We start from the raw sequence: 20948 nt of genomic DNA on the forward strand, positions 1-20948 counted from the left end.
CTAGCAACAGCCACGCTGTGCATTACGTACTCGTGGGAAGCCAATGAAATACTTCGTGTGAGGATGGAACTGTCGACCTTCACTTTACAATACTTAGGCACTGCCCCGGCGGTACCGACGCATACGTACTGAAACGTCTTTGGATCGTCAGTGAGTACTGCATATTAGAAATTTCGTGTTGGCCCTGATGTGCATTAAAGGGCAGATTTCTTCTGTGGAAGTCAGTTCTGCGCCTAGTCACAGTATATCGCCCTAGCAGCACCAGGAAAACGGGTTCAGATGTGCTCGCCTTCCACTCGGCGTTGAGCGCCTACAGCGAGATAGCCTTCGTCCTCTGGCGCCAGGAGGGAAGGCGACACATCACGGCGCAAACAGCTTGTAGCGGAAGGCAGTGGTGGTGTGTCGGTCAGCGTGGTTGCTTCCCAAGTAGCTGATCCGGGTTCGAAACCCGGACACCACACAGAAGTTGTCTCCTTTACTCAGGAGAGTGTGTTCAACGCTACTTGATCTTCGAATTTCCGAACAGTTGTGGTACGAATGGTTTTCCTCCACCCCTCGTCTCGCTCCGCGAAGGCTAGTGCGGATTACGATTCACAGCATCGTGTGTCCTCATGTGTCGACTTGTCTCGACTTTGCTCGGCTGACGCGAAAGCTGACGCTTGCAAATGGCCGTATATGTAGAGGACTGGCGCTAGAAACGACTGGGAGACGCCAAATCGACAAACACACAACGGACTCTTTCATTTGACAGTGGCCGCAGGTTCGCCCCTGTGCGTACCGAGAAGCAAGAGAGGTGTCAGCGTGCTGGACCGCAGGATTTCCGCGCAGCAGACTCAAAAACTAAGGAAAAAGGCAAAACTGAAGAAACCAATAGCTCGCGGACTTCCTAGGTGGTCACCCACCTGAGTACTAACCACGCCAACGCTGTCGAATTTCGGTGATCGGGCATGGACCCGTGTCTTTGGCGTGGCATACAAGTTGGCGAGAACGTCGCCAGACGGGCAGACGCCTTAGTCCTTGTACAGATCACTTGGGATTTGCCTTTTAGGGAAACAAAATGGAATAGCCCTTGGTGGGATCGAACCACAGCCCCCTCGTTATTAGCATAATAACACTCTAACTTGGTGAGCTTATTGCCCGCGCAATACGGCCGCTTCAGGACTCCACTACCCCAACCGCCGTTTCATCTATCTTTATTAAGGCCCTGCCATTCATTGAAACACTTACGTGTCACTGTTGACTCATTTTCGCCTGTCGCTTCGAGCCCAGAGCCACAACACAACGACCACGGAAACGTCCGTGAGAAGAGGTAAAACTCGACACAGGAAAAGTATGTTCCGCTATTTCTTTTCGACTGCTCAGCCTATGGGACGTGAGACGCCAGCACTGCTGTCACTGTCTTCCCTAGCAAAACCTCCATGGCGTGTTTCTGCGTAATTTACTTGTTCTACAACATGAATGGAGTAGGTTAGTTTCTGAATGATTAAAATGCATTGTCAGATGTGGGGTTCGAACCCACGCTCCCTTTCGGGAACCAGAGCTTAAATCTGGCGCCTTAGACCGCTCGGCCAATCTGACGTGTGAGACAACAGCCCCAGTGACTTCCGTCTCTAGCATTATCTCAAGAACCTGACTGCGAAATCTGTTTCTTTTTTCGGTAGGACGGAATTATGTCAGTCTTACAATATTTAAGGCGCAATGTCAGATGTGGCGTAGGAAACGCATCCCGCGCTCTTCCGTCGTATCCAGTTTGAACTGTAACTAGCACAACTGTATTTAGTAATAGGATAATTTCCACATTGACGCAAAAGAAAGCAGATATTAGCAAACGGCATCTAAGGCCGTTTCCTAGCAACAGCCACGCTGTGCATTACGTACTCGTGGGAAGCCAATGAAATACTTCGTGTGAGGATGGAACTGTCGACCTTCACTTTACAATACTTAGGCACTGCCCCGGCGGTACCGACGCATACGTACTGAAACGTCTTTGGATCGTCAGTGAGTACTGCATATTAGAAATTTCGTGTTGGCCCTGATGTGCATTAAAGGGCAGATTTCTTCAGTGGAAGTCAGTTCTGCGCCTAGTCACAGTATATCGCCCTAGCAGAACACGCGATCTAGTGTTTCAGATGTGCTCGCCTTCCACTCGGCGTTGAGCGCCTACAGCGAGATAGCCTTCGTCCTCTGGCGCCAGGAGGGAAGGCGACACATCACGGCGCAAACAGCTTGTAGCGGAAGGCAGTGGTGGTGTGTCGGTCAGCGTGGTTGCTTCCCAAGTAGCTGATCCGGGTTCGAAACCCGGACACCACACAGAAGTTGTCTCCTTTACTCAGGAGAGTGTGTTCAACGCTACTTGATCTTCGAATTTCCGAACAGTTGTGGTACGAATGGTTTTCCTCCACCCCTCGTCTCGCTCCGCGAAGGCTAGTGCGGATTACGATTCACAGCATCGTGTGTCCTCATGTGTCGACTTGTCTCGACTTTGCTCGGCTGACGCGAAAGCTGACGCTTGCAAATGGCCGTATATGTAGAGGACTGGCGCTAGAAACGACTGGGAGACGCCAAATCGACAAACACACAACGGACTCTTTCATTTGACAGTGGCCGCAGGTTCGCCCCTGTGCGTACCGAGAAGCAAGAGAGGTGTCAGCGTGCTGGACCGCAGGATTTCCGCGCAGCAGACTCAAAAACTAAGGAAAAAGGCAAAACTGAAGAAACCAATAGCTCGCGGACTTCCTAGGTGGTCACCCACCTGAGTACTAACCACGCCCAACGCTGTCGAATTTCGGTGATCGGGCATGGACCCGTGTCTTTGGCGTGGCATACAAGTTGGCGAGAACGTCGCCAGACGGGCAGACGCCTTAGTCCTTGTACAGATCACTTGGGATTTGCCTTTTAGGGAAACAAAATGGAATAGCCCTTGGTGGGATCGAACCCACAGCCCCCTCGTTATTAGCATAATAACACTCTAACTTGGTGAGCTTATTGCCCGCGCAATACGGCCGCTTCAGGACTCCACTACCCCAACCGCCGTTTCATCTATCTTTATTAAGGCCCTGCCATTCATTGAAACACTTACGTGTCACTGTTGACTCATTTTCGCCTGTCGCTTCGAGCCCAGAGCCACAACACAACGACCACGGAAACGTCCGTGAGAAGAGGTAAAACTCGACACAGGAAAAGTATGTTCCGCTATTTCTTTTCGACTGCTCAGCCTATGGGACGTGAGACGCCAGCACTGCTGTCACTGTCTTCCCTAGCAAAACCTCCATGGCGTGTTTCTGCGTAATTTACTTGTTCTACAACATGAATGGAGTAGGTTAGTTTCTGAATGATTAAAATGCATTGTCAGATGTGGGGTTCGAACCCACGCTCCCTTTCGGGAACCAGAGCTTAAATCTGGCGCCTTAGACCGCTCGGCCAATCTGACGTGTGAGACAACAGCCCCAGTGACTTCCGTCTCTAGCATTATCTCAAGAACCTGACTGCGAAATCTGTTTCTTTTTTCGGTAGGACGGAATTATGTCAGTCTTACAATATTTAAGGCGCAATGTCAGATGTGGCGTAGGAAACGCATCCCGCGCTCTTCCGTCGTATCCAGTTTGAACTGTAACTAGCACAACTGTATTTAGTAATAGGATAATTTCCACATTGACGCAAAAGAAAGCAGATATTAGCAAACGGCATCTAAGGCCGTTTCCTAGCAACAGCCACGCTGTGCATTACGTACTCGTGGGAAGCCAATGAAATACTTCGTGTGAGGATGGAACTGTCGACCTTCACTTTACAATACTTAGGCACTGCCCCGGCGGTACCGACGCATACGTACTGAAACGTCTTTGGATCGTCAGTGAGTACTGCATATTAGAAATTTCGTGTTGGCCCTGATGTGCATTAAAGGGCAGATTTCTTCAGTGGAAGTCAGTTCTGCGCCTAGTCACAGTATATCGCCCTAGCAGCACCAGGAAAACGGGTTCAGATGTGCTCGCCTTCCACTCGGCGTTGAGCGCCTACAGCGAGATAGCCTTCGTCCTCTGGCGCCAGGAGGGAAGGCGACACATCACGGCGCAAACAGCTTGTAGCGGAAGGCAGTGGTGGTGTGTCGGTCAGCGTGGTTGCTTCCCAAGTAGCTGATCCGGGTTCGAAACCCGGACACCACACAGAAGTTGTCTCCTTTACTCAGGAGAGTGTGTTCAACGCTACTTGATCTTCGAATTTCCGAACAGTTGTGGTACGAATGGTTTTCCTCCACCCCTCGTCTCGCTCCGCGAAGGCTAGTGCGGATTACGATTCACAGCATCGTGTGTCCTCATGTGTCGACTTGTCTCGACTTTGCTCGGCTGACGCGAAAGCTGACGCTTGCAAATGGCCGTATATGTAGAGGACTGGCGCTAGAAACGACTGGGAGACGCCAAATCGACAAACACACAACGGACTCTTTCATTTGACAGTGGCCGCAGGTTCGCCCCTGTGCGTACCGAGAAGCAAGAGAGGTGTCAGCGTGCTGGACCGCAGGATTTCCGCGCAGCAGACTCAAAAACTAAGGAAAAAGGCAAAACTGAAGAAACCAATAGCTCGCGGACTTCCTAGGTGGTCACCCACCTGAGTACTAACCACGCCCAACGCTGTCGAATTTCGGTGATCGGGCATGGACCCGTGTCTTTGGCGTGGCATACAAGTTGGCGAGAACGTCGCCAGACGGGCAGACGCCTTAGTCCTTGTACAGATCACTTGGGATTTGCCTTTTAGGGAAACAAAATGGAATAGCCCTTGGTGGGATCGAACCCACAGCCCCCTCGTTATTAGCATAATAACACTCTAACTTGGTGAGCTTATTGCCCGCGCAATACGGCCGCTTCAGGACTCCACTACCCCAACCGCCGTTTCATCTATCTTTATTAAGGCCCTGCCATTCATTGAAACACTTACGTGTCACTGTTGACTCATTTTCGCCTGTCGCTTCGAGCCCAGAGCCACAACACAACGACCACGGAAACGTCCGTGAGAAGAGGTAAAACTCGACACAGGAAAAGTATGTTCCGCTATTTCTTTTCGACTGCTCAGCCTATGGGACGTGAGACGCCAGCACTGCTGTCACTGTCTTCCCTAGCAAAACCTCCATGGCGTGTTTCTGCGTAATTTACTTGTTCTACAACATGAATGGAGTAGGTTAGTTTCTGAATGATTAAAATGCATTGTCAGATGTGGGGTTCGAACCCACGCTCCCTTTCGGGAACCAGAGCTTAAATCTGGCGCCTTAGACCGCTCGGCCAATCTGACGTGTGAGACAACAGCCCCAGTGACTTCCGTCTCTAGCATTATCTCAAGAACCTGACTGCGAAATCTGTTTCTTTTTTCGGTAGGACGGAATTATGTCAGTCTTACAATATTTAAGGCGCAATGTCAGATGTGGCGTAGGAAACGCATCCCGCGCTCTTCCGTCGTATCCAGTTTGAACTGTAACTAGCACAACTGTATTTAGTAATAGGATAATTTCCACATTGACGCAAAAGAAAGCAGATATTAGCAAACGGCATCTAAGGCCGTTTCCTAGCAACAGCCACGCTGTGCATTACGTACTCGTGGGAAGCCAATGAAATACTTCGTGTGAGGATGGAACTGTCGACCTTCACTTTACAATACTTAGGCACTGCCCCGGCGGTACCGACGCATACGTACTGAAACGTCTTTGGATCGTCAGTGAGTACTGCATATTAGAAATTTCGTGTTGGCCCTGATGTGCATTAAAGGGCAGATTTCTTCAGTGGAAGTCAGTTCTGCGCCTAGTCACAGTATATCGCCCTAGCAGCACCAGGAAAACGGGTTCAGATGTGCTCGCCTTCCACTCGGCGTTGAGCGCCTACAGCGAGATAGCCTTCGTCCTCTGGCGCCAGGAGGGAAGGCGACACATCACGGCGCAAACAGCTTGTAGCGGAAGGCAGTGGTGGTGTGTCGGTCAGCGTGGTTGCTTCCCAAGTAGCTGATCCGGGTTCGAAACCCGGACACCACACAGAAGTTGTCTCCTTTACTCAGGAGAGTGTGTTCAACGCTACTTGATCTTCGAATTTCCGAACAGTTGTGGTACGAATGGTTTTCCTCCACCCCTCGTCTCGCTCCGCGAAGGCTAGTGCGGATTACGATTCACAGCATCGTGTGTCCTCATGTGTCGACTTGTCTCGACTTTGCTCGGCTGACGCGAAAGCTGACGCTTGCAAATGGCCGTATATGTAGAGGACTGGCGCTAGAAACGACTGGGAGACGCCAAATCGACAAACACACAACGGACTCTTTCATTTGACAGTGGCCGCAGGTTCGCCCCTGTGCGTACCGAGAAGCAAGAGAGGTGTCAGCGTGCTGGACCGCAGGATTTCCGCGCAGCAGACTCAAAAACTAAGGAAAAAGGCAAAACTGAAGAAACCAATAGCTCGCGGACTTCCTAGGTGGTCACCCACCTGAGTACTAACCACGCCCAACGCTGTCGAATTTCGGTGATCGGGCATGGACCCGTGTCTTTGGCGTGGCATACAAGTTGGCGAGAACGTCGCCAGACGGGCAGACGCCTTAGTCCTTGTACAGATCACTTGGGATTTGCCTTTTAGGGAAACAAAATGGAATAGCCCTTGGTGGGATCGAACCCACAGCCCCCTCGTTATTAGCATAATAACACTCTAACTTGGTGAGCTTATTGCCCGCGCAATACGGCCGCTTCAGGACTCCACTACCCCAACCGCCGTTTCATCTATCTTTATTAAGGCCCTGCCATTCATTGAAACACTTACGTGTCACTGTTGACTCATTTTCGCCTGTCGCTTCGAGCCCAGAGCCACAACACAACGACCACGGAAACGTCCGTGAGAAGAGGTAAAACTCGACACAGGAAAAGTATGTTCCGCTATTTCTTTTCGACTGCTCAGCCTATGGGACGTGAGACGCCAGCACTGCTGTCACTGTCTTCCCTAGCAAAACCTCCATGGCGTGTTTCTGCGTAATTTACTTGTTCTACAACATGAATGGAGTAGGTTAGTTTCTGAATGATTAAAATGCATTGTCAGATGTGGGGTTCGAACCCACGCTCCCTTTCGGGAACCAGAGCTTAAATCTGGCGCCTTAGACCGCTCGGCCAATCTGACGTGTGAGACAACAGCCCCAGTGACTTCCGTCTCTAGCATTATCTCAAGAACCTGACTGCGAAATCTGTTTCTTTTTTCGGTAGGACGGAATTATGTCAGTCTTACAATATTTAAGGCGCAATGTCAGATGTGGCGTAGGAAACGCATCCCGCGCTCTTCCGTCGTATCCAGTTTGAACTGTAACTAGCACAACTGTATTTAGTAATAGGATAATTTCCACATTGACGCAAAAGAAAGCAGATATTAGCAAACGGCATCTAAGGCCGTTTCCTAGCAACAGCCACGCTGTGCATTACGTACTCGTGGGAAGCCAATGAAATACTTCGTGTGAGGATGGAACTGTCGACCTTCACTTTACAATACTTAGGCACTGCCCCGGCGGTACCGACGCATACGTACTGAAACGTCTTTGGATCGTCAGTGAGTACTGCATATTAGAAATTTCGTGTTGGCCCTGATGTGCATTAAAGGGCAGATTTCTTCAGTGGAAGTCAGTTCTGCGCCTAGTCACAGTATATCGCCCTAGCAGCACCAGGAAAACGGGTTCAGATGTGCTCGCCTTCCACTCGGCGTTGAGCGCCTACAGCGAGATAGCCTTCGTCCTCTGGCGCCAGGAGGGAAGGCGACACATCACGGCGCAAACAGCTTGTAGCGGAAGGCAGTGGTGGTGTGTCGGTCAGCGTGGTTGCTTCCCAAGTAGCTGATCCGGGTTCGAAACCCGGACACCACACAGAAGTTGTCTCCTTTACTCAGGAGAGTGTGTTCAACGCTACTTGATCTTCGAATTTCCGAACAGTTGTGGTACGAATGGTTTTCCTCCACCCCTCGTCTCGCTCCGCGAAGGCTAGTGCGGATTACGATTCACAGCATCGTGTGTCCTCATGTGTCGACTTGTCTCGACTTTGCTCGGCTGACGCGAAAGCTGACGCTTGCAAATGGCCGTATATGTAGAGGACTGGCGCTAGAAACGACTGGGAGACGCCAAATCGACAAACACACAACGGACTCTTTCATTTGACAGTGGCCGCAGGTTCGCCCCTGTGCGTACCGAGAAGCAAGAGAGGTGTCAGCGTGCTGGACCGCAGGATTTCCGCGCAGCAGACTCAAAAACTAAGGAAAAAGGCAAAACTGAAGAAACCAATAGCTCGCGGACTTCCTAGGTGGTCACCCACCTGAGTACTAACCACGCCCAACGCTGTCGAATTTCGGTGATCGGGCATGGACCCGTGTCTTTGGCGTGGCATACAAGTTGGCGAGAACGTCGCCAGACGGGCAGACGCCTTAGTCCTTGTACAGATCACTTGGGATTTGCCTTTTAGGGAAACAAAATGGAATAGCCCTTGGTGGGATCGAACCCACAGCCCCCTCGTTATTAGCATAATAACACTCTAACTTGGTGAGCTTATTGCCCGCGCAATACGGCCGCTTCAGGACTCCACTACCCCAACCGCCGTTTCATCTATCTTTATTAAGGCCCTGCCATTCATTGAAACACTTACGTGTCACTGTTGACTCATTTTCGCCTGTCGCTTCGAGCCCAGAGCCACAACACAACGACCACGGAAACGTCCGTGAGAAGAGGTAAAACTCGACACAGGAAAAGTATGTTCCGCTATTTCTTTTCGACTGCTCAGCCTATGGGACGTGAGACGCCAGCACTGCTGTCACTGTCTTCCCTAGCAAAACCTCCATGGCGTGTTTCTGCGTAATTTACTTGTTCTACAACATGAATGGAGTAGGTTAGTTTCTGAATGATTAAAATGCATTGTCAGATGTGGGGTTCGAACCCACGCTCCCTTTCGGGAACCAGAGCTTAAATCTGGCGCCTTAGACCGCTCGGCCAATCTGACGTGTGAGACAACAGCCCCAGTGACTTCCGTCTCTAGCATTATCTCAAGAACCTGACTGCGAAATCTGTTTCTTTTTTCGGTAGGACGGAATTATGTCAGTCTTACAATATTTAAGGCGCAATGTCAGATGTGGCGTAGGAAACGCATCCCGCGCTCTTCCGTCGTATCCAGTTTGAACTGTAACTAGCACAACTGTATTTAGTAATAGGATAATTTCCACATTGACGCAAAAGAAAGCAGATATTAGCAAACGGCATCTAAGGCCGTTTCCTAGCAACAGCCACGCTGTGCATTACGTACTCGTGGGAAGCCAATGAAATACTTCGTGTGAGGATGGAACTGTCGACCTTCACTTTACAATACTTAGGCACTGCCCCGGCGGTACCGACGCATACGTACTGAAACGTCTTTGGATCGTCAGTGAGTACTGCATATTAGAAATTTCGTGTTGGCCCTGATGTGCATTAAAGGGCAGATTTCTTCAGTGGAAGTCAGTTCTGCGCCTAGTCACAGTATATCGCCCTAGCAGCACCAGGAAAACGGGTTCAGATGTGCTCGCCTTCCACTCGGCGTTGAGCGCCTACAGCGAGATAGCCTTCGTCCTCTGGCGCCAGGAGGGAAGGCGACACATCACGGCGCAAACAGCTTGTAGCGGAAGGCAGTGGTGGTGTGTCGGTCAGCGTGGTTGCTTCCCAAGTAGCTGATCCGGGTTCGAAACCCGGACACCACACAGAAGTTGTCTCCTTTACTCAGGAGAGTGTGTTCAACGCTACTTGATCTTCGAATTTCCGAACAGTTGTGGTACGAATGGTTTTCCTCCACCCCTCGTCTCGCTCCGCGAAGGCTAGTGCGGATTACGATTCACAGCATCGTGTGTCCTCATGTGTCGACTTGTCTCGACTTTGCTCGGCTGACGCGAAAGCTGACGCTTGCAAATGGCCGTATATGTAGAGGACTGGCGCTAGAAACGACTGGGAGACGCCAAATCGACAAACACACAACGGACTCTTTCATTTGACAGTGGCCGCAGGTTCGCCCCTGTGCGTACCGAGAAGCAAGAGAGGTGTCAGCGTGCTGGACCGCAGGATTTCCGCGCAGCAGACTCAAAAACTAAGGAAAAAGGCAAAACTGAAGAAACCAATAGCTCGCGGACTTCCTAGGTGGTCACCCACCTGAGTACTAACCACGCCCAACGCTGTCGAATTTCGGTGATCGGGCATGGACCCGTGTCTTTGGCGTGGCATACAAGTTGGCGAGAACGTCGCCAGACGGGCAGACGCCTTAGTCCTTGTACAGATCACTTGGGATTTGCCTTTTAGGGAAACAAAATGGAATAGCCCTTGGTGGGATCGAACCCACAGCCCCCTCGTTATTAGCATAATAACACTCTAACTTGGTGAGCTTATTGCCCGCGCAATACGGCCGCTTCAGGACTCCACTACCCCAACCGCCGTTTCATCTATCTTTATTAAGGCCCTGCCATTCATTGAAACACTTACGTGTCACTGTTGACTCATTTTCGCCTGTCGCTTCGAGCCCAGAGCCACAACACAACGACCACGGAAACGTCCGTGAGAAGAGGTAAAACTCGACACAGGAAAAGTATGTTCCGCTATTTCTTTTCGACTGCTCAGCCTATGGGACGTGAGACGCCAGCACTGCTGTCACTGTCTTCCCTAGCAAAACCTCCATGGCGTGTTTCTGCGTAATTTACTTGTTCTACAACATGAATGGAGTAGGTTAGTTTCTGAATGATTAAAATGCATTGTCAGATGTGGGGTTCGAACCCACGCTCCCTTTCGGGAACCAGAGCTTAAATCTGGCGCCTTAGACCGCTCGGCCAATCTGACGTGTGAGACAACAGCCCCAGTGACTTCCGTCTCTAGCATTATCTCAAGAACCTGACTGCGAAATCTGTTTCTTTTTTCGGTAGGACGGAATTATGTCAGTCTTACAATATTTAAGGCGCAATGTCAGATGTGGCGTAGGAAACGCATCCCGCGCTCTTCCGTCGTATCCAGTTTGAACTGTAACTAGCACAACTGTATTTAGTAATAGGATAATTTCCACATTGACGCAAAAGAAAGCAGATATTAGCAAACGGCATCTAAGGCCGTTTCCTAGCAACAGCCACGCTGTGCATTACGTACTCGTGGGAAGCCAATGAAATACTTCGTGTGAGGATGGAACTGTCGACCTTCACTTTACAATACTTAGGCACTGCCCCGGCGGTACCGACGCATACGCACTGAAACGTCTTTGGATCGTCAGTGAGTACTGCATATTAGAAATTTCGTGTTGGCCCTGATGTGCATTAAAGGGCAGATTTCTTCAGTGGAAGTCAGTTCTGCGCCTAGTCACAGTATATCGCCCTAGCAGCACCAGGAAAACGGGTTCAGATGTGCTCGCCTTCCACTCGGCGTTGAGCGCCTACAGCGAGATAGCCTTCGTCCTCTGGCGCCAGGAGGGAAGGCGACACATCACGGCGCAAACAGCTTGTAGCGGAAGGCAGTGGTGGTGTGTCGGTCAGCGTGGTTGCTTCCCAAGTAGCTGATCCGGGTTCGAAACCCGGACACCACACAGAAGTTGTCTCCTTTACTCAGGAGAGTGTGTTCAACGCTACTTGATCTTCGAATTTCCGAACAGTTGTGGTACGAATGGTTTTCCTCCACCCCTCGTCTCGCTCCGCGAAGGCTAGTGCGGATTACGATTCACAGCATCGTGTGTCCTCATGTGTCGACTTGTCTCGTCTTTGCTCGGCTGACGCGAAAGCTGACGCTTGCAAATGGCCGTATATGTAGAGGACTGGCGCTAGAAACGACTGGGAGACGCCAAATCGACAAACACACAACGGACTCTTTCATTTGACAGTGGCCGCAGGTTCGCCCCTGTGCGTACCGAGAAGCAAGAGAGGTGTCAGCGTGCTGGACCGCAGGATTTCCGCGCAGCAGACTCAAAAACTAAGGAAAAAGGCAAAACTGAAGAAACCAATAGCTCGCGGACTTCCTAGGTGGTCACCCACCTGAGTACTAACCACGCCCAACGCTGTCGAATTTCGGTGATCGGGCATGGACCCGTGTCTTTGGCGTGGCATACAAGTTGGCGAGAACGTCGCCAGACGGGCAGACGCCTTAGTCCTTGTACAGATCACTTGGGATTTGCCTTTTAGGGAAACAAAATGGAATAGCCCTTGGTGGGATCGAACCCACAGCCCCCTCGTTATTAGCATAATAACACTCTAACTTGGTGAGCTTATTGCCCGCGCAATACGGCCGCTTCAGGACTCCACTACCCCAACCGCCGTTTCATCTATCTTTATTAAGGCCCTGCCATTCATTGAAACACTTACGTGTCACTGTTGACTCATTTTCGCCTGTCGCTTCGAGCCCAGAGCCACAACACAACGACCACGGAAACGTCCGTGAGAAGAGGTAAAACTCGACACAGGAAAAGTATGTTCCGCTATTTCTTTTCGACTGCTCAGCCTATGGGACGTGAGACGCCAGCACTGCTGTCACTGTCTTCCCTAGCAAAACCTCCATGGCGTGTTTCTGCGTAATTTACTTGTTCTACAACATGAATGGAGTAGGTTAGTTTCTGAATGATTAAAATGCATTGTCAGATGTGGGGTTCGAACCCACGCTCCCTTTCGGGAACCAGAGCTTAAATCTGGCGCCTTAGACCGCTCGGCCAATCTGACGTGTGAGACAACAGCCCCAGTGACTTCCGTCTCTAGCATTATCTCAAGAACCTGACTGCGAAATCTGTTTCTTTTTTCGGTAGGACGGAATTATGTCAGTCTTACAATATTTAAGGCGCAATGTCAGATGTGGCGTAGGAAACGCATCCCGCGCTCTTCCGTCGTATCCAGTTTGAACTGTAACTAGCACAACTGTATTTAGTAATAGGATAATTTCCACATTGACGCAAAAGAAAGCAGATATTAGCAAACGGCATCTAAGGCCGTTTCCTAGCAACAGCCACGCTGTGCATTACGTACTCGTGGGAAGCCAATGAAATACTTCGTGTGAGGATGGAACTGTCGACCTTCACTTTACAATACTTAGGCACTGCCCCGGCGGTACCGACGCATACGCACTGAAACGTCTTTGGATCGTCAGTGAGTACTGCATATTAGAAATTTCGTGTTGGCCCTGATGTGCATTAAAGGGCAGATTTCTTCAGTGGAAGTCAGTTCTGCGCCTAGTCACAGTATATCGCCCTAGCAGCACCAGGAAAACGGGTTCAGATGTGCTCGCCTTCCACTCGGCGTTGAGCGCCTACAGCGAGATAGCCTTCGTCCTCTGGCGCCAGGAGGGAAGGCGACACATCACGGCGCAAACAGCTTGTAGCGGAAGGCAGTGGTGGTGTGTCGGTCAGCGTGGTTGCTTCCCAAGTAGCTGATCCGGGTTCGAAACCCGGACACCACACAGAAGTTGTCTCCTTTACTCAGGAGAGTGTGTTCAACGCTACTTGATCTTCGAATTTCCGAACAGTTGTGGTACGAATGGTTTTCCTCCACCCCTCGTCTCGCTCCGCGAAGGCTAGTGCGGATTACGATTCACAGCATCGTGTGTCCTCATGTGTCGACTTGTCTCGACTTTGCTCGGCTGACGCGAAAGCTGACGCTTGCAAATGGCCGTATATGTAGAGGACTGGCGCTAGAAACGACTGGGAGACGCCAAATCGACAAACACACAACGGACTCTTTCATTTGACAGTGGCCGCAGGTTCGCCCCTGTGCGTACCGAGAAGCAAGAGAGGTGTCAGCGTGCTGGACCGCAGGATTTCCGCGCAGCAGACTCAAAAACTAAGGAAAAAGGCAAAACTGAAGAAACCAATAGCTCGCGGACTTCCTAGGTGGTCACCCACCTGAGTACTAACCACGCCCAACGCTGTCGAATTTCGGTGATCGGGCATGGACCCGTGTCTTTGGCGTGGCATACAAGTTGGCGAGAACGTCGCCAGACGGGCAGACGCCTTAGTCCTTGTACAGATCACTTGGGATTTGCCTTTTAGGGAAACAAAATGGAATAGCCCTTGGTGGGATCGAACCCACAGCCCCCTCGTTATTAGCATAATAACACTCTAACTTGGTGAGCTTATTGCCCGCGCAATACGGCCGCTTCAGGACTCCACTACCCCAACCGCCGTTTCATCTATCTTTATTAAGGCCCTGCCATTCATTGAAACACTTACGTGTCACTGTTGACTCATTTTCGCCTGTCGCTTCGAGCCCAGAGCCACAACACAACGACCACGGAAACGTCCGTGAGAAGAGGTAAAACTCGACACAGGAAAAGTATGTTCCGCTATTTCTTTTCGACTGCTCAGCCTATGGGACGTGAGACGCCAGCACTGCTGTCACTGTCTTCCCTAGCAAAACCTCCATGGCGTGTTTCTGCGTAATTTACTTGTTCTACAACATGAATGGAGTAGGTTAGTTTCTGAATGATTAAAATGCATTGTCAGATGTGGGGTTCGAACCCACGCTCCCTTTCGGGAACCAGAGCTTAAATCTGGCGCCTTAGACCGCTCGGCCAATCTGACGTGTGAGACAACAGCCCCAGTGACTTCCGTCTCTAGCATTATCTCAAGAACCTGACTGCGAAATCTGTTTCTTTTTTCGGTAGGACGGAATTATGTCAGTCTTACAATATTTAAGGCGCAATGTCAGATGTGGCGTAGGAAACGCATCCCGCGCTCTTCCGTCGTATCCAGTTTGAACTGTAACTAGCACAACTGTATTTAGTAATAGGATAATTTCCACATTGACGCAAAAGAAAGCAGATATTAGCAAACGGCATCTAAGGCCGTTTCCTAGCAACAGCCACGCTGTGCATTACGTACTCGTGGGAAGCCAATGAAATACTTCGTGTGAGGATGGAACTGTCGACCTTCACTTTACAATACTTAGGCACTGCCCCGGCGGTACCGACGCATACGTACTGAAACGTCTTTGGATCGTCAGTGAGTACTGCATATTAGAAATTTCGTGTTGGCCCTGATGTGCATTAAAGGGCAGATTTCTTCAGTGGAAGTCAGTTCTGCGCCTAGTCACAGTATATCGCCCTAGCAGCACCAGGAAAACGGGTTCAGATGTGCTCGCCTTCCACTCGGCGTTGAGCGCCTACAGCGAGATAGCCTTCGTCCTCTGGCGCCAGGAGGGAAGGCGACACATCACGGCGCAAACAGCTTGTAGCGGAAGGCAGTGGTGGTGTGTCGGTCAGCGTGGTTGCTTCCCAAGTAGCTGATCCGGGTTCGAAACCCGGACACCACACAGAAGTTGTCTCCTTTACTCAGGAGAGTGTGTTCAACGCTACTTGATCTTCGAATTTCCGAACAGTTGTGGTACGAATGGTTTTCCTCCACCCCTCGTCTCGCTCCGCGAAGGCTAGTGCGGATTACGATTCACAGCATCGTGTGTCCTCATGTGTCGACTTGTCTCGACTTTGCTCGGCTGACGCGAAAGCTGACGCTTGCAAATGGCCGTATATGTAGAGGACTGGCGCTAGAAACGACTGGGAGACGCCAAATCGACAAACACACAACGGACTCTTTCATTTGACAGTGGCCGCAGGTTCGCCCCTGTGCGTACCGAGAAGCAAGAGAGGTGTCAGCGTGCTGGACCGCAGGATTTCCGCGCAGCAGACTCAAAAACAAAGGAAAAAGGCAAAACTGAAGAAACCAATAGCTCGCGGACTTCCTAGGTGGTCACCCACCTGAGTACTAACCACGCCCAACGCTGTCGAATTTCGGTGATCGGGCATGGACCCGTGTCTTTGGCGTGGCATACAAGTTGGCGAGAACGTCGCCAGACGGGCAGACGCCTTAGTCCTTGTACAGATCACTTGGGATTTGCCTTTTAGGGAAACAAAATGGAATAGCCCTTGGTGGGATCGAACCCACAGCCCCCTCGTTATTAGCATAATAACACTCTAACTTGGTGAGCTTATTGCCCGCGCAATACGGCCGCTTCAGGACTCCACTACCCCAACCGCCGTTTCATCTATCTTTATTAAGGCCCTGCCATTCATTGAAACACTTACGTGTCACTGTTGACTCATTTTCGCCTGTCGCTTCGAGCCCAGAGCCACAACACAACGACCACGGAAACGTCCGTGAGAAGAGGTAAAACTCGACACAGGAAAAGTATGTTCCGCTATTTCTTTTCGACTGCTCAGCCTATGGGACGTGAGACGCCAGCACTGCTGTCACTGTCTTCCCTAGCAAAACCTCCATGGCGTGTTTCTGCGTAATTTACTTGTTCTACAACATGAATGGAGTAGGTTAGTTTCTGAATGATTAAAATGCATTGTCAGATGTGGGGTTCGAACCCACGCTCCCTTTCGGGAACCAGAGCTTAAATCTGGCGCCTTAGACCGCTCGGCCAATCTGACGTGTGAGACAACAGCCCCAGTGACTTCCGTCTCTAGCATTATCTCAAGAACCTGACTGCGAAATCTGTTTCTTTTTTCGGTAGGACGGAATTATGTCAGTCTTACAATATTTAAGGCGCAATGTCAGATGTGGCGTAGGAAACGCATCCCGCGCTCTTCCGTCGTATCCAGTTTGAACTGTAACTAGCACAACTGTATTTAGTAATAGGATAATTTCCACATTGACGCAAAAGAAAGCAGATATTAGCAAACGGCATCTAAGGCCGTTTCCTAGCAACAGCCACGCTGTGCATTACGTACTCGTGGGAAGCCAATGAAATACTTCGTGTGAGGATGGAACTGTCGACCTTCACTTTACAATACTTAGGCACTGCCCCGGCGGTACCGACGCATACGCACTGAAACGTCTTTGGATCGTCAGTGAGTACTGCATATTAGAAATTTCGTGTTGGCCCTGATGTGCATTAAAGGGCAGATTTCTTCAGTGGAAGTCAGTTCTGCGCCTAGTCACAGTATATCGCCCTAGCAGCACCAGGAAAACGGGTTCAGATGTGCTCGCCTTCCACTCGGCGTTGAGCGCCTACAGCGAGATAGCCTTCGTCCTCTGGCGCCAGGAGGGAAGGCGACACATCACGGCGCAAACAGCTTGTAGCGGAAGGCAGTGGTGGTGTGTCGGTCAGCGTGGTTGCTTCCCAAGTAGCTGATCCGGGTTCGAAACCCGGACACCACACAGAAGTTGTCTCCTTTACTCAGGAGAGTGTGTTCAACGCTACTTGATCTTCGAATTTCCGAACAGTTGTGGTACGAATGGTTTTCCTCCACCCCTCGTCTCGCTCCGCGAAGGCTAGTGCGGATTACGATTCACAGCATCGTGTGTCCTCATGTGTCGACTTGTCTCGACTTTGCTCGGCTGACGCGAAAGCTGACGCTTGCAAATGGCCGTATATGTAGAGGACTGGCGCTAGAAACGACTGGGAGACGCCAAATCGACAAACACACAACGGACTCTTTCATTTGACAGTGGCCGCAGGTTCGCCCCTGTGCGTACCGAGAAGCAAGAGAGGTGTCAGCGTGCTGGACCGCAGGATTTCCGCGCAGCAGACTCAAAAACTAAGGAAAAAGGCAAAACTGAAGAAACCAATAGCTCGCGGACTTCCTAGGTGGTCACCCACCTGAGTACTAACCACGCCCAACGCTGTCGAATTTCGGTGATCGGGCATGGACCCGTGTCTTTGGCGTGGCATACAAGTTGGCGAGAACGTCGCCAGACGGGCAGACGCCTTAGTCCTTGTACAGATCACTTGGGATTTGCCTTTTAGGGAAACAAAATGGAATAGCCCTTGGTGGGATCGAACCCACAGCCCCCTCGTTATTAGCATAATAACACTCTAACTTGGTGAGCTTATTGCCCGCGCAATACGGCCGCTTCAGGACTCCACTACCCCAACCGCCGTTTCATCTATCTTTATTAAGGCCCTGCCATTCATTGAAACACTTACGTGTCACTGTTGACTCATTTTCGCCTGTCGCTTCGAGCCCAGAGCCACAACACAACGACCACGGAAACGTCCGTGAGAAGAGGTAAAACTCGACACAGGAAAAGTATGTTCCGCTATTTCTTTTCGACTGCTCAGCCTATGGGACGTGAGACGCCAGCACTGCTGTCACTGTCTTCCCTAGCAAAACCTCCATGGCGTGTTTCTGCGTAATTTACTTGTTCTACAACATGAATGGAGTAGGTTAGTTTCTGAATGATTAAAATGCATTGTCAGATGTGGGGTTCGAACCCACGCTCCCTTTCGGGAACCAGAGCTTAAATCTGGCGCCTTAGACCGCTCGGCCAATCTGACGTGTGAGACAACAGCCCCAGTGACTTCCGTCTCTAGCATTATCTCAAGAACCTGACTGCGAAATCTGTTTCTTTTTTCGGTAGGACGGAATTATGTCAGTCTTACAATATTTAAGGCGCAATGTCAGATGTGGCGTAGGAAACGCATCCCGCGCTCTTCCGTCGTATCCAGTTTGAACTGTAACTAGCACAACTGTATTTAGTAATAGGATAATTTCCACATTGACGCAAAAGAAAGCAGATATTAGCAAACGGCATCTAAGGCCGTTTCCTAGCAACAGCCACGCTGTGCATTACGTACTCGTGGGAAGCCAATGAAATACTTCGTGTGAGGATGGAACTGTCGACCTTCACTTTACAATACTTAGGCACTGCCCCGGCGGTACCGACGCATACGCACTGAAACGTCTTTGGATCGTCAGTGAGTACTGCATATTAGAAATTTCGTGTTGGCCCTGATGTGCATTAAAGGGCAGATTTCTTCAGTGGAAGTCAGTTCTGCGCCTAGTCACAGTATATCGCCCTAGCAGCACCAGGAAAACGGGTTCAGATGTGCTCGCCTTCCACTCGGCGTTGAGCGCCTACAGCGAGATAGCCTTCGTCCTCTGGCGCCAGGAGGGAAGGCGACACATCACGGCGCAAACAGCTTGTAGCGGAAGGCAGTGGTGGTGTGTCGGTCAGCGTGGTTGCTTCCCAAGTAGCTGATCCGGGTTCGAAACCCGGACACCACACAGAAGTTGTCTCCTTTACTCAGGAGAGTGTGTTCAACGCTACTTGATCTTCGAATTTCCGAACAGTTGTGGTACGAATGGTTTTCCTCCACCCCTCGTCTCGCTCCGCGAAGGCTAGTGCGGATTACGATTCACAGCATCGTGTGTCCTCATGTGTCGACTTGTCTCGACTTTGCTCGGCTGACGCGAAAGCTGACGCTTGCAAATGGCCGTATATGTAGAGGACTGGCGCTAGAAACGACTGGGAGACGCCAAATCGACAAACACACAACGGACTCTTTCATTTGACAGTGGCCGCAGGTTCGCCCCTGTGCGTACCGAGAAGCAAGAGAGGTGTCAGCGTGCTGGACCGCAGGATTTCCGCGCAGCAGACTCAAAAACTAAGGAAAAAGGCAAAACTGAAGAAACCAATAGCTCGCGGACTTCCTAGGTGGTCACCCACCTGAGTACTAACCACGCCCAACGCTGTCGAATTTCGGTGATCGGGCATGGACCCGTGTCTTTGGCGTGGCATACAAGTTGGCGAGAACGTCGCCAGACGGGCAGACGCCTTAGTCCTTGTACAGATCACTTGGGATTTGCCTTTTAGGGAAACAAAATGGAATAGCCCTTGGTGGGATCGAACCCACAGCCCCCTCGTTATTAGCATAATAACACTCTAACTTGGTGAGCTTATTGCCCGCGCAATACGGCCGCTTCAGGACTCCACTACCCCAACCGCCGTTTCATCTATCTTTATTAAGGCCCTGCCATTCATTGAAACACTTACGTGTCACTGTTGACTCATTTTCGCCTGTCGCTTCGAGCCCAGAGCCACAACACAACGACCACGGAAACGTCCGTGAGAAGAGGTAAAACTCGACACAGGAAAAGTATGTTCCGCTATTTCTTTTCGACTGCTCAGCCTATGGGACGTGAGACGCCAGCACTGCTGTCACTGTCTTCCCTAGCAAAACCTCCATGGCGTGTTTCTGCGTAATTTACTTGTTCTACAACATGAATGGAGTAGGTTAGTTTCTGAATGATTAAAATGCATTGTCAGATGTGGGGTTCGAACCCACGCTCCCTTTCGGGAACCAGAGCTTAAATCTGGCGCCTTAGACCGCTCGGCCAATCTGACGTGTGAGACAACAGCCCCAGTGACTTCCGTCTCTAGCATTATCTCAAGAACCTGACTGCGAAATCTGTTTCTTTTTTCGGTAGGACGGAATTATGTCAGTCTTACAATATTTAAGGCGCAATGTCAGATGTGGCGTAGGAAACGCATCCCGCGCTCTTCCGTCGTATCCAGTTTGAACTGTAACTAGCACAACTGTATTTAGTAATAGGATAATTTCCACATTGACGCAAAAGAAAGCAGATATTAGCAAACGGCATCTAAGGCCGTTTCCTAGCAACAGCCACGCTGTGCATTACGTACTCGTGGGAAGCCAATGAAATACTTCGTGTGAGGATGGAACTGTCGACCTTCACTTTACAATACTTAGGCACTGCCCCGGCGGTACCGACGCATACGTACTGAAACGTCTTTGGATCGTCAGTGAGTACTGCATATTAGAAATTTCGTGTTGGCCCTGATGTGCATTAAAGGGCAGATTTCTTCAGTGGAAGTCAGTTCTGCGCCTAGTCACAGTATATCGCCCTAGCAGCACCAGGAAAACGGGTTCAGATGTGCTCGCCTTCCACTCGGCGTTGAGCGCCTACAGCGAGATAGCCTTCGTCCTCTGGCGCCAGGAGGGAAGGCGACACATCACGGCGCAAACAGCTTGTAGCGGAAGGCAGTGGTGGTGTGTCGGTCAGCGTGGTTGCTTCCCAAGTAGCTGATCCGGGTTCGAAACCCGGACACCACACAGAAGTTGTCTCCTTTACTCAGGAGAGTGTGTTCAACGCTACTTGATCTTCGAATTTCCGAACAGTTGTGGTACGAATGGTTTTCCTCCACCCCTCGTCTCGCTCCGCGAAGGCTAGTGCGGATTACGATTCACAGC

General features: G+C 50.6%; 11 non-coding genes across 11 annotated transcripts; all 11 read right to left on the reverse strand.

Annotated features, from left to right (window-relative positions):
* Positions 1-1494: 1494 nt before the first annotated feature.
* On the reverse strand, positions 1495-1578 carry Trnal-uaa (transfer RNA leucine (anticodon UAA)). The gene has a single exon. It is a non-coding gene; the product is annotated as a tRNA-Leu (tRNA).
* A 1768-nt stretch (positions 1579-3346) lies between these two features.
* Positions 3347-3430, reverse strand: Trnal-uaa (transfer RNA leucine (anticodon UAA)). The gene has a single exon. It is a non-coding gene; the product is annotated as a tRNA-Leu (tRNA).
* Positions 3431-5196: 1766 nt separating this feature from the next.
* Trnal-uaa (transfer RNA leucine (anticodon UAA)) lies at positions 5197-5280 on the reverse strand. The gene has a single exon. It is a non-coding gene; the product is annotated as a tRNA-Leu (tRNA).
* Positions 5281-7046: 1766 nt separating this feature from the next.
* On the reverse strand, positions 7047-7130 carry Trnal-uaa (transfer RNA leucine (anticodon UAA)). Its single transcript has one exon. It is a non-coding gene; the product is annotated as a tRNA-Leu (tRNA).
* A 1766-nt stretch (positions 7131-8896) lies between these two features.
* Trnal-uaa (transfer RNA leucine (anticodon UAA)) lies at positions 8897-8980 on the reverse strand. The gene has a single exon. It is a non-coding gene; the product is annotated as a tRNA-Leu (tRNA).
* A 1766-nt stretch (positions 8981-10746) lies between these two features.
* Positions 10747-10830, reverse strand: Trnal-uaa (transfer RNA leucine (anticodon UAA)). Its single transcript has one exon. It is a non-coding gene; the product is annotated as a tRNA-Leu (tRNA).
* A 1766-nt stretch (positions 10831-12596) lies between these two features.
* On the reverse strand, positions 12597-12680 carry Trnal-uaa (transfer RNA leucine (anticodon UAA)). The gene has a single exon. It is a non-coding gene; the product is annotated as a tRNA-Leu (tRNA).
* A 1766-nt stretch (positions 12681-14446) lies between these two features.
* On the reverse strand, positions 14447-14530 carry Trnal-uaa (transfer RNA leucine (anticodon UAA)). The gene has a single exon. It is a non-coding gene; the product is annotated as a tRNA-Leu (tRNA).
* Positions 14531-16296: 1766 nt separating this feature from the next.
* Positions 16297-16380, reverse strand: Trnal-uaa (transfer RNA leucine (anticodon UAA)). Its single transcript has one exon. It is a non-coding gene; the product is annotated as a tRNA-Leu (tRNA).
* Positions 16381-18146: 1766 nt separating this feature from the next.
* On the reverse strand, positions 18147-18230 carry Trnal-uaa (transfer RNA leucine (anticodon UAA)). Its single transcript has one exon. It is a non-coding gene; the product is annotated as a tRNA-Leu (tRNA).
* Positions 18231-19996: 1766 nt separating this feature from the next.
* Positions 19997-20080, reverse strand: Trnal-uaa (transfer RNA leucine (anticodon UAA)). Its single transcript has one exon. It is a non-coding gene; the product is annotated as a tRNA-Leu (tRNA).
* Positions 20081-20948: the final 868 nt, after the last annotated feature.

Source organism: Schistocerca gregaria, chromosome 7, assembly GCF_023897955.1.
Source record: "Schistocerca gregaria isolate iqSchGreg1 chromosome 7, iqSchGreg1.2, whole genome shotgun sequence".
In the NCBI taxonomy this organism is placed as follows: Eukaryota; Metazoa; Arthropoda; class Insecta; order Orthoptera; family Acrididae; genus Schistocerca; species Schistocerca gregaria.